We start from the raw sequence: 10231 nt of genomic DNA on the forward strand, positions 1-10231 counted from the left end.
CAAGACACCCTTTGCCCAGAGCCACAAAAACACTGGCATACATAGACACTTGCCAACGTCAGGTCAGGCACAGTGTGGTGGCCCCATTCCCAATAATCTCAATTCAATGTAAATTGAATCGTATCATAGCAGGTGTGATTAAACTAAGGGGGAACTATATGAAGACTCTTTGTGCTGAATTAGGGACTCCTTTGCAAAACTGCTCATTTCTCTCCATTTGTCTGATTGGGTATTTTTTGCTTTATATTTATGTGTATGTGTTTTCTCTCTCTTCCTTCTTTTCTTTCTTTCTCTCTCTTTTTACTAAAGTGGCATTTTCTTCCTAAGCTGTGCTCACATCCATCCATCCAACTATTGGCCTCCTTATTAACACATTCTGAACTGATCTCATATGCTGTGTCTTCAACCCTGAGCAGTTCCAGTTCCCTCTTTCTCCAGAAAGACCTTATTAACCATGCTGTCATCATCCAAGTCAGGAAACTGACCATGTCTCTGCACTCATCAGCCCCTTCTCCACACTGTTATTCCTCCCTGAGACATCAACAGCCCTGCCTTCCCTTCATCTCCCAGCCCTTGGTCTAGACAGTCCTCATCTCTTCCTTGGACAATCTTGAAGGCATTTGGGTTTATCTTTCTCTTTCTGGACATGTTTCCTCAAATCAGTTTTCCTCAAGAACATCCACCAATCTGACTCTGCACAGAGACCATCTCCTGAGGGATGGAGGTGAAACTCTCCGTGTGGCACATGGCCTTTGATAATTGACCTCTTCTACCCTCTTCAGCCCTACTGCAGTCCAGCACACCCTCTGCAGTCTGTCTGAACTGATAGCAAACTGCTCATGGCTCAACTCCCTCCCCATCTTCCCTGTACCACCACCCTCCCCCCCCACCCCCGCCCCCGGAGGGCATGCCCTACTACAAATGCCTCTCCTAGAGGTCCCTGCCTTTGCTCATGGAAAAGCATTTCTTTCTCACTCTGGAAAATTCCATTTAGTGCTTATCTCCCTGAGCTTCTTCCTGGTTGTGACTTCATCACTCTCCCTTCTCTCTTCTCCTACTTCTGAACCTTGACTCTACTTCTCTTACTGGGTGGATTATCATTGAGTACTCACATGTCTGTCAATAATCTCTAGGTTCTCAGAGTGCAGTATCCATGCATCCAGCACATGAACACTAATGCAAGCACTATATGAGCTGTTGGGGCTATGGTGGGGGCAGACGAGCAGGGTCCTGGCCCTTAAGGAGCTTACTGGACAGATGGGCAATTAGCAAATATCTATCTATTAGCAAATGAGAAGTATGCGTGACGGGTGAGCACGGGCATTAGGCACACCTATCCCAGGACAAGAAAGGCTTCCAAGAGTCACTGCAGATTAAGACTTGAGATATGTTAGCAGGTAAAGGAGGAAAGTGGAGAAGAGAGGTCTGGGCTGAGATAGCTACCTGTGCAAGGACCCAGAGGTAAATAGAGCAAGGCAGGTTAGAAGAGCAGAATAGGTTCTGTACCATGAATCTCAGCATGAGAGAGGCCAGCAGGAAGGGGCCTAGGAGTGATGAGAGTTGGGCTGCAGAAAGAGGAGGCTCTGTGTAAGACATACAGACTTGGTTCTGGGCACTGGGACCCACTGGGGAATGGCTGCAGAGGACTATCTGGGGAAAGAGGGAATCTGGAAGGACTATCTAGATAAGTGCCTGTGTTCTCCAGTGCTCTGCACACCTGCTCCCTCTGCCCCTGCCTGCTCACAACCAACACTGCCCTGGGATCAAAGAGAGTTTGTGCTAATCGCAGAACCAGGGTGGTGGGAAAGAAAGGATGAGGCCACCTGCATAAAGTTGGGACCAAAACCTTAAGTGTCTCCTGTTTGATGAGTTCTGTGATAGACTAGGGGTCTTCAGGAAGCCATGTGAGAGTTTGGGGTCTGAAGGCTGCCCTGTGATGGGCTAAAGTCTGCCATGTTAATTTGGGGTCTGCAGAACCTCTGGCCTCAATGATTAAGGAGCAAATTGTGCTCCTTACTTGATTGTGATGGCTAATCAGAAGTCAGAGCCTAGGCAAGATCTTTTGTCCTCCTCCCAACCTCAGAGCAGCACATTACATTTGAGAATGGCTTTAACTCTTTGAGTCTCATCCTCTCCCCTCTGCAGAAGAAGGCGTCTCTGAGGAGAGCATGAGACAAAGCATGAAACGGTCAGCATGACATGTGGCCCACAGAGCATGAGATCAAAGTTGCTTTTCTTTTGTGGCTCTTAGGATTTTACATTCTTCACTTGGCAGCAAGCAGCATGGTGAAGGGACAGGCTTATCCCTGGTTAAATGTGGCCATGGGAGAAAGGGATGTCACTTGTATAGAGGAGAGGGGAGCTGCTGTCAGGCATCATGATGACACAGGCCACCTGGCTGTCTCCCGGGGCTTGTGTCTCTCTCTGGGAAGGCTGGGGATGGGGTAGGCAGCTCTCAGGGGCACCTACTGACACCTGGTGTTGTGCCTCCAGAGGAACTCACCTCCCCATCTGTAGATGTGGATGCCCCACATCCTGCTCGTTTGGGGCCTGGGTTGTGGATGGGATACCCACGTGAACTCCCAGATCTGCATCTAGGAAGTTCTAATAAGGGTCCAAGCTGGTCAATGCCCCTGGTCTCCATGTGACCTTGGGTAAGTCACTGCCTCTTTCAGGACCTCAGGTAAAGGGGGTCTCAAAAGGCCCCTCCCTCTAGAGTCTGGGGCTCTGTGGCTGTGGGCCTCAAGGAAAAGGTCCTTATACTCTTAGGGAGAAACCACCCTAGCCAAAGCTCATTCATTTGGCTCTTCAAATTCAGTGTCTTCCACTCTTGGCCTCTCCCCACTCTAAGCTCCTGTCCTTCTATGACCGACCACCCCTTCCCTGTCCCAGTCCTGTGAGGCCCTTTCCCTTCTCTCTTCAGTGGCCTTGGTTTGTGTCTATGTCCAGGGAGTGGAATGCACTGGTCAAGATGACAGGGACGCTCAGCCCTGCCTGGGATCCTCCCTCCCAGCCACCAGTTGCACGGCTGCATTTCACCTTCCACTGTGTGCCCCCTCCCCAACCCAGTTGCTTATCCACCCACAGACAGGGGAACTTCCTAGATACAGATCTGGGAGCTCCTCAATGGCTCCCCGAGGCACTCAGGAGAAATGCCCAAGCTCTCGTCATTCAAGATCCTTCTCTATTTGGCCCTGACTTACCCTCCCTGCTTCATCTTCAAGAGCCCCTCAGCTCTACTTTCCCCCAGTGAACCCCCTAGCCTTGTCCTTATTTGTATCTTTATCCAGTTTGGGTGTCAAAGGACTTCATTTCATTCCAGTCCCGTCCACCGCTGGGGCCTTTGTCTTCATGACACACCCTTCTGGCAGGGCTCCAACCCACAGAACCCACCTGTCTGTCTGCTCCTTCTTGATGGGGTGCTGCTGGGAGGTGGCTCGCAAGGCAATCTAACCCACCATGAATTCCCAGTCACCAGTAGTAACTGATGGGCTCATTCACCCACTGACTGCAGGAAATATCTCAACCTTTTCTGTGTCTTTAAAATGGATGCCCACCCTACACAAATACATATGTACTCATTGTGGGTGTGTGAACACACCAAACACACACCCTCAATTTCAGCAGACAACTTTGCCTCCTACCTCACACAAAAAAAAGACCTTCAGAAAAGGAATTGATTGTCTCAGCCTCCTCCAAAAGATACCTCTCTGTGTGTCCCTACTTCCCAGGCACCCTCCCCTCCTGAGCTTCTCCAGTACAGCAGAAGAACCAGTCTCCCTTCCTGAGCTTTGGAAAGCCTCTCTTCTATCTCAAGACCTTTCCACCTCTCTCTCTCCTGTACTTATACATTCTCTCTCAACCAGTGCTTGCCATTAACATTCAAGTCTTGCCCATTAAGACAAACAGACTTCCACCCTCAACATAACAATAAAATCCTTCCTTTCCCCTCTGATTCCTCCCACCCATTGGCCTATCTCAAGAGCTATGTGTCCCTGGCCTCCATGACCTCACCTCCCACTCACTCCCTGGCCCACTCCAGTCTGAATTCTGCATCCATAGAAACCTGACCTAGATATTGCTAAAAGCTAATGGTCTAGGTTCTCATCTTCTTTGACTTCTCAGTAGCATCTGACACTGAAGATCACACTCAGCTTCTGAGCAAATCCTTCCATTTGGCTCCATAACACCACATTCCCTGGGATTTTTGATGGTTCTCTGGGGCTCCTCCTTACCTACCCTGGGGTCCTCTTCTCCTGCCTGGTCCTCATATGTGTGAGCCTTACCTATCAGTTACTTGGTTATATCTCTCTCCTCTCCCTCCAGATGATCTCATGCCAGGACACCCACGGCTTCATTAGTAAGAGATGCAAATGATGGTTTGTTTTTAACCTCCAGCTCTTTCTTTCCTCTGGACTCCATGCATCCAACTGCCTAGTCTACATCTCCTCCTGAGGTTTCAAATGAACCTTAAATGCTGTATAATCCAGACTGAACTCAGACTCTTTCCCTAACCATCTCCCAGCAACAGTCACAACTGAAACCCCCTTTCAATATTTCAATCGCTGGTACCACCATGTACTTAGTCAAACCTAGGAGTAATCCTTGCACTTCCTTCTGCATTCCCCATGTCAACCCATTACTCATCTTGCCAATTTTACTTCCCCAATATTCCTCTAGTCCATCTACCTTTCTCTGCCTCCACCTCTAGAAGGCTAGTTGTGCTATCATTGCCTCTTACCTGGACAACCACCTCCTAGTAGGTCTCTCTGTACATCTTATCCTGCTTTTCCAATTCACTCTGCCTGTGGCACTAGAATGGTCTTTGAAACTCAAACCTGAAAGAGTCACTTAACCTATTTTTAAATGTCTCAAGTAGCCGGCTATTTCTCAAAGCAACATTGAAATCTTTAATTCAACTCACATACTGACCCCCTTAATTTCATCACATGTCACATATCATTCTTGGCTCTTGACTTCTTTATCAGGCCATTCTGCCTATTTTTCTGATGCTCCCAAGTGATATTTGTTGTTCTCTTAATCCTGGAATGTTCTTCCCACTCCCTTTACTCAGTTTTTCCTCTAATTAATTCCTGCTCACTTAGGTCTTAGCTCATGTCATTTCCTCAAGTAAAATCTCTTGGCTTACTCAAATAAGGAAAATTCCCCTCCTTTAAGTATTTTTATAGTAACATCCATTAACTTCTCTGTAAAACACTTATGACTATCATAGTTTCTAATTTGTTTGAGTGACTAAATAATTCATGGACCAGTGATTTTTGCCTACCTTTTTCTTCCCGTACATTTACTGTTTGGCCAATACTAAAGGCCCAGTAAATGTTTGTTAAATGAATGAATGAGGTGAGATAAAATTAAACGATCAGTTTACCTCTGAGGGATAATACTAAATAAAAATGAGTAAAAGGGACTCAGGATTATGAAAAGTTCTGTATCTTTATTAAGGTGGAGTTACAGAGGTATATACATATGTAAAGCTTAAGTTAATTTACACTTTTAGCCAAGAAAAGGAACTGATATTGGACTTATAAACTATTGTAAACAACCAGACAAAATAGATAAAACAAATGAGATACTGGAAAATATAGAAAACAATTCAGACATTAGACAGCAGGCAGCAAAGGAAAACAAGTCAGGTAAACCATATGATTGTCCCAATTTTCTGCCTAAGGGCACTTCCTGGGCATAAGAAGGGAAACCCAAGAGGAGCATGGTAGCCTACTGTGTTTAGGAGATAGACATTAGAGTTTGAGAAAGTGAGGAAAATACAATTTGTTCAGCAAAATGTTAGAGAAGAAATCTACAGAAATGTGCACAGGACCTTAAGTTTAAAGTAAATGCTAAGCTCTGCATAGATAAAGTGAAATTCCATGTAGCTAGTCAAAACTCACACTCATTCACTCACATGCATGCACACACACACACTCACACCCAAAACAAAAGCTACAATGAAGACGTAAGAAGAACAATTCCTGGAGTTTACAACGAATGCAGGGAAATTCAGGTTATGACCATCTGCATAGGAGAGACCTGGGGCACTCAGTAGAGACCAAGAAGTGTCATATCTTGGCAATAGAGTTAAACTGAATTTGATTTAAAGCTCATATACTAGACTCATCCTAACAAAGCTTGAAAACATGCCTTGACGAGATCAAGATCTACAAGTTGTCTATTAAAACAAATGTCAACACTGTAAAAGAAGACAACAACATCCAGACAACAAAGTTGTAGTGTTACAATGTCTAGCATCCAATCAAAAATTGCTAGACATTCTAAGAATAGGAAAATTTGATCCATGACCAGAATAAAAATTAGGGACTAGAAATAAACCCAAACATAATAGACAGTAAATAATTAGCAGACAAGGACTTTTAAACAGCTACTTATAAATATGCTTAAGTAAGAAGAATATTACTATAATGTAATAAAAATAAAAACATAAAAAGGACAAAATTAAACTTCTAGAGATGAAAGTTCATGATCTGAAATTTAAAAAAAAAACTCATTCACTAGGTATACGAGCAATTTAATACTGTAGAAGAAAAAATCAGTAATCTTGAAAACACATCAATAGAACTATTCAAACTGAAGAAAGCAAGCTGAACCACAAACAAACAAACAAAATACAGAGCTCCAGTGACCTGTGAAACAATGTTAGTAGTCTAACATATGTGTAATTGGAGTCCCAGGAAGGAAGGAGAAGAGAAACATTTTTTAAGAAATAATGGGCAGAAATATTTGTAATATTTGTGTACTTTATATAAACTATAGGTAAATAACACATCCTAAATATAATAAAATGAAATGAATGGAGTGCCATCCATCATTTCTTCCCCTACATGTGATCTTCAGTCTGCCTGCACTATCCTTCCCACTCTCTTTGCTTGACTAATTTCTTCCATCTTGCCAGCACCAGCTCAAAATCTCCCTCTTCACAGTCTTATTTGGATCCCACAGAAATTTGGCCCCTCCCTTTATAAATACCTGAAACAAAATATAGTGAGTTTTCGTCTCATGTGTATTTCTCCCTGATTAGACAGTCTTGGTCTTACTTATGTGACTTCCTTCAGGGAAAGGTCTATGGTTAGCAAGTGATGGAGAGAGAGGCAGAAGAATGCAGAGAAATGTGAAGAGTAAGGAAGGAGTGGGAGGGCAGTGGGAGGACTGTTGGGAAGCCCAAGGACCAGGCCTTGCATTCACTCACCCACACCAAGGGACTTTTTAAAGACTTACAGTTGGTGAAACTGGAAGGCAGCCTGAAAGAGTATGAGATTGCTCAAGCCTAGTTAATAGGATTCTCATTAAAATGCAAATTTCCAGGCCCTGGGCAGAGCTACTGAATCAGATTTTCCAGGATAAGATGAGAACACTTGATAGTGAGGAGAACAGGGTGCTTCCTCTACCCCAACCTTCACTTCAACCTCTGCCCTTGTCCCATAGAGTTCTTCAAGATTGCCTCCAGCTCTGGGATTCTCAGTTACTAGAACCTCATGGCTACCTGGAAAGCAAAGTCCTATTTCCTTTCAAATTTATGAAACCCATCCCACTGAAGAAGCAACACAACAAGAGCAGATCCCTGTGGGCCTCATCCTTCCTCCCATCAAGATGGAGCCTTATTTTGTCTGTCCTGCTCCATAGCGGCTCTCCTACTATGCTTAGGCCTCTCTCCTTTTCCTGGCTGTAAGATCTCTTGCCTACTTATGTTTCTGCCCAATTTATGATTTAATGAAGATATTCATGTCAAGTTTTAATTCTGACTACATCATTATACTTTTCTATTTTAATATTTATTTCAATATTTCACCTAATTTTTTTTATTAACAGTGGAGAAGATTAGTTGTCTCCAGGCTACTCTTGCATACCATAACCAGAAGCTCTCTTTGGATTGTCATGAAGTCTTCCCACCTAGGACCCACAATCTCTACCATGAACCTGTCTTATGGGGGAAGTACTCCTCCAAGCTTCCTGCAAACTCTTTTGCTGCAGCATTGCTCATTTCTTAGCCTGCCCAGTGTGGTCACCTCACTTCTAGGAATCAGAACCAAGCTGAGGATGGAACTGGGGAAGGGGGAATAGACAGGGCCTCAGGCATAACGCGTTTTTCTGTCTCTTAATTTGCTTTGCTTTGTTTTGTTTTTGATCAAAGGTCACTATTGCAACATCATGGGACACATGAGATTCCTGACCCAGAAGCGATCTTCATCCCAGAAGGCCCCTGTCCCTATCCCAGTCCAGGTGTTACTGGACAGACTAATTGCCTGTTACTGTCAGCCAATATGCAGAGATGGAGATAGGTCCACCAAACTTTATTTTCAGAAGACTGGGATTCTGGAGAACAGTGAGAGTAGCCTCTTCAAGACTACTATTCTGTTCTGTCATTTCCAAAATTACTGTTTTATACATGAAAGTTTAAAGTAGGAACTATGTTAACTCTTATCTTAAACAATAATATGGCATTATTATAGCCCATAATAAACAATAATCAGCATAATGCAGCACCCAAAACAACATTCCAATTCAAAATTTAATCGCCTAAATCAATTGCCCTAAATTACTTAAGATACACAATTTTAGGTTGAAGCTGAATTTACAAAACAGCAAGAATGGGAGACAGGAGGTGAAGGTCACATAAGACCTAACCTGAGCTGACCAGCTGGGTACTCTCAGCCCTAATGACTCCATCTTATTCTCATTATATGTGCTTTCATGGGGATCTGTGATTCCTGTGTTCATATCATGGTGAAGGAAACAGCAACCAAGGAGTTATTTTGGGGAGGCTCCCATAGCTTAGTGGGTAGGACGCCAGCCATACACACCAAGACTGGAGGGTTTGAACCCAGCCTGGGCCAGCTAAAATCAACAATGACAACTGCAACAACAACAACAACAAAAAAATAGCCAGGTGTTGTGGTGGGTGCCTGTAGTCCTAACTACTTGGGAGGCTGAGGCAAGAGAATTGCTTAAGCCCAAGAGTTTGAGGTTGCTGTGAACTATGACACCACAGCACTCTACCGAGGGTGACATAGTGAGACCCTGTCTCCAAAAAAAAAAAAAATGCTATTTTTGCAAGAAGGATAAGTAGCATTCACAGACACCCACCCAGAAGACTACCTTTTCTACCCTCATGCCTTTAAAACCCAAAACCAACCTGGATGAGTGCCTAGCAGGGCTAAGTAGATTCATGTGTATTGTGTATATGACTGCCCCAACCAAAGACCCTGAAAGAACAATATTATGATTCCCACTTCACAGAGAGGCAAAACTAAAGATGGAGACATCAAATGACTTATGTAATGTCACAAACTAATACAAGGCACAGCTGTGAATTTGGTCTCAGTCCGTCTAAATCTGGGGCTTCCCACCAACCTCCTGCCACTCAAAGCCCCTGTCAAAATCCTTAAAATGAAAGATCATCAAATACAAAGAATATCCTGGATTGGATCCTGGAATGGAAGAAGGGAAACTAATGAGAAAAAAAAGTGGTAAAATCTGAATAAAGTCTGTAGTTTATAGTAAGGTACCAACATTGGTCCCTTAGTTGTGACAAATGTCACACAGTCATGGAAAACATTGTTGTACCCAACAAGAGTGGAATCATAGAGAAAACACCAGCACATTGAGTTGAAATTGAGTATGGGGTCCTTTATTGGCCAGCCAAGAACTATTCACACCTAAAAATTCTCAGCACCTGCATGACAATGGGAGGAGGTTTTATACCTTTCTTTCAGCTGGGGAGGAGAGGTGAAATCCTTAAAGAAAGCGAGCCTTTGTGAGGTTAGATCTATAGGATGGGGGGGTGGGTGGATAGGAATGTGGTTTTACAGGGGTCTGCTGTAACTCTGAGTTAATCCCCTGTCTCCACAGGATGTTTCTTTAACAGCCCATTTCTGCAAGGCCTCGGTGCTCAGGGGCAGGTAGTGATAAGTAGGGGAGGAGGAAAAGAAAGCCTAAAATTGGGGTCCATTGGCCTCTCAGCATTAAGGGAAGCTATTGAAGAATACGTGGAAGCTCTGTGTATTGTCTTCATAACTTTTCTGAAAAGCTAAAATTATCCCCCAATGTAAAAGTTTATAAAAGAAAGAAGGAAGGAAGGAGAGAAGGAAGGAAGGAAGGAAGGAAGGAAGGAAGGAAGGAAAGAAAGAAAGAAAGAAAGAAAGAAAGAAAGAAAGAAAGAAAGAAAGAAAGAAAGAAAGAAAGAAAGAAAGAAAGAAAG

The sequence above is a fragment of the Otolemur garnettii genome, unplaced genomic scaffold, assembly GCF_000181295.1.
Source record: "Otolemur garnettii isolate 467f Iridium unplaced genomic scaffold, OtoGar3 scaffold00020, whole genome shotgun sequence".
Lineage (NCBI taxonomy): Eukaryota > Metazoa > Chordata > Mammalia > Primates > Galagidae > Otolemur > Otolemur garnettii.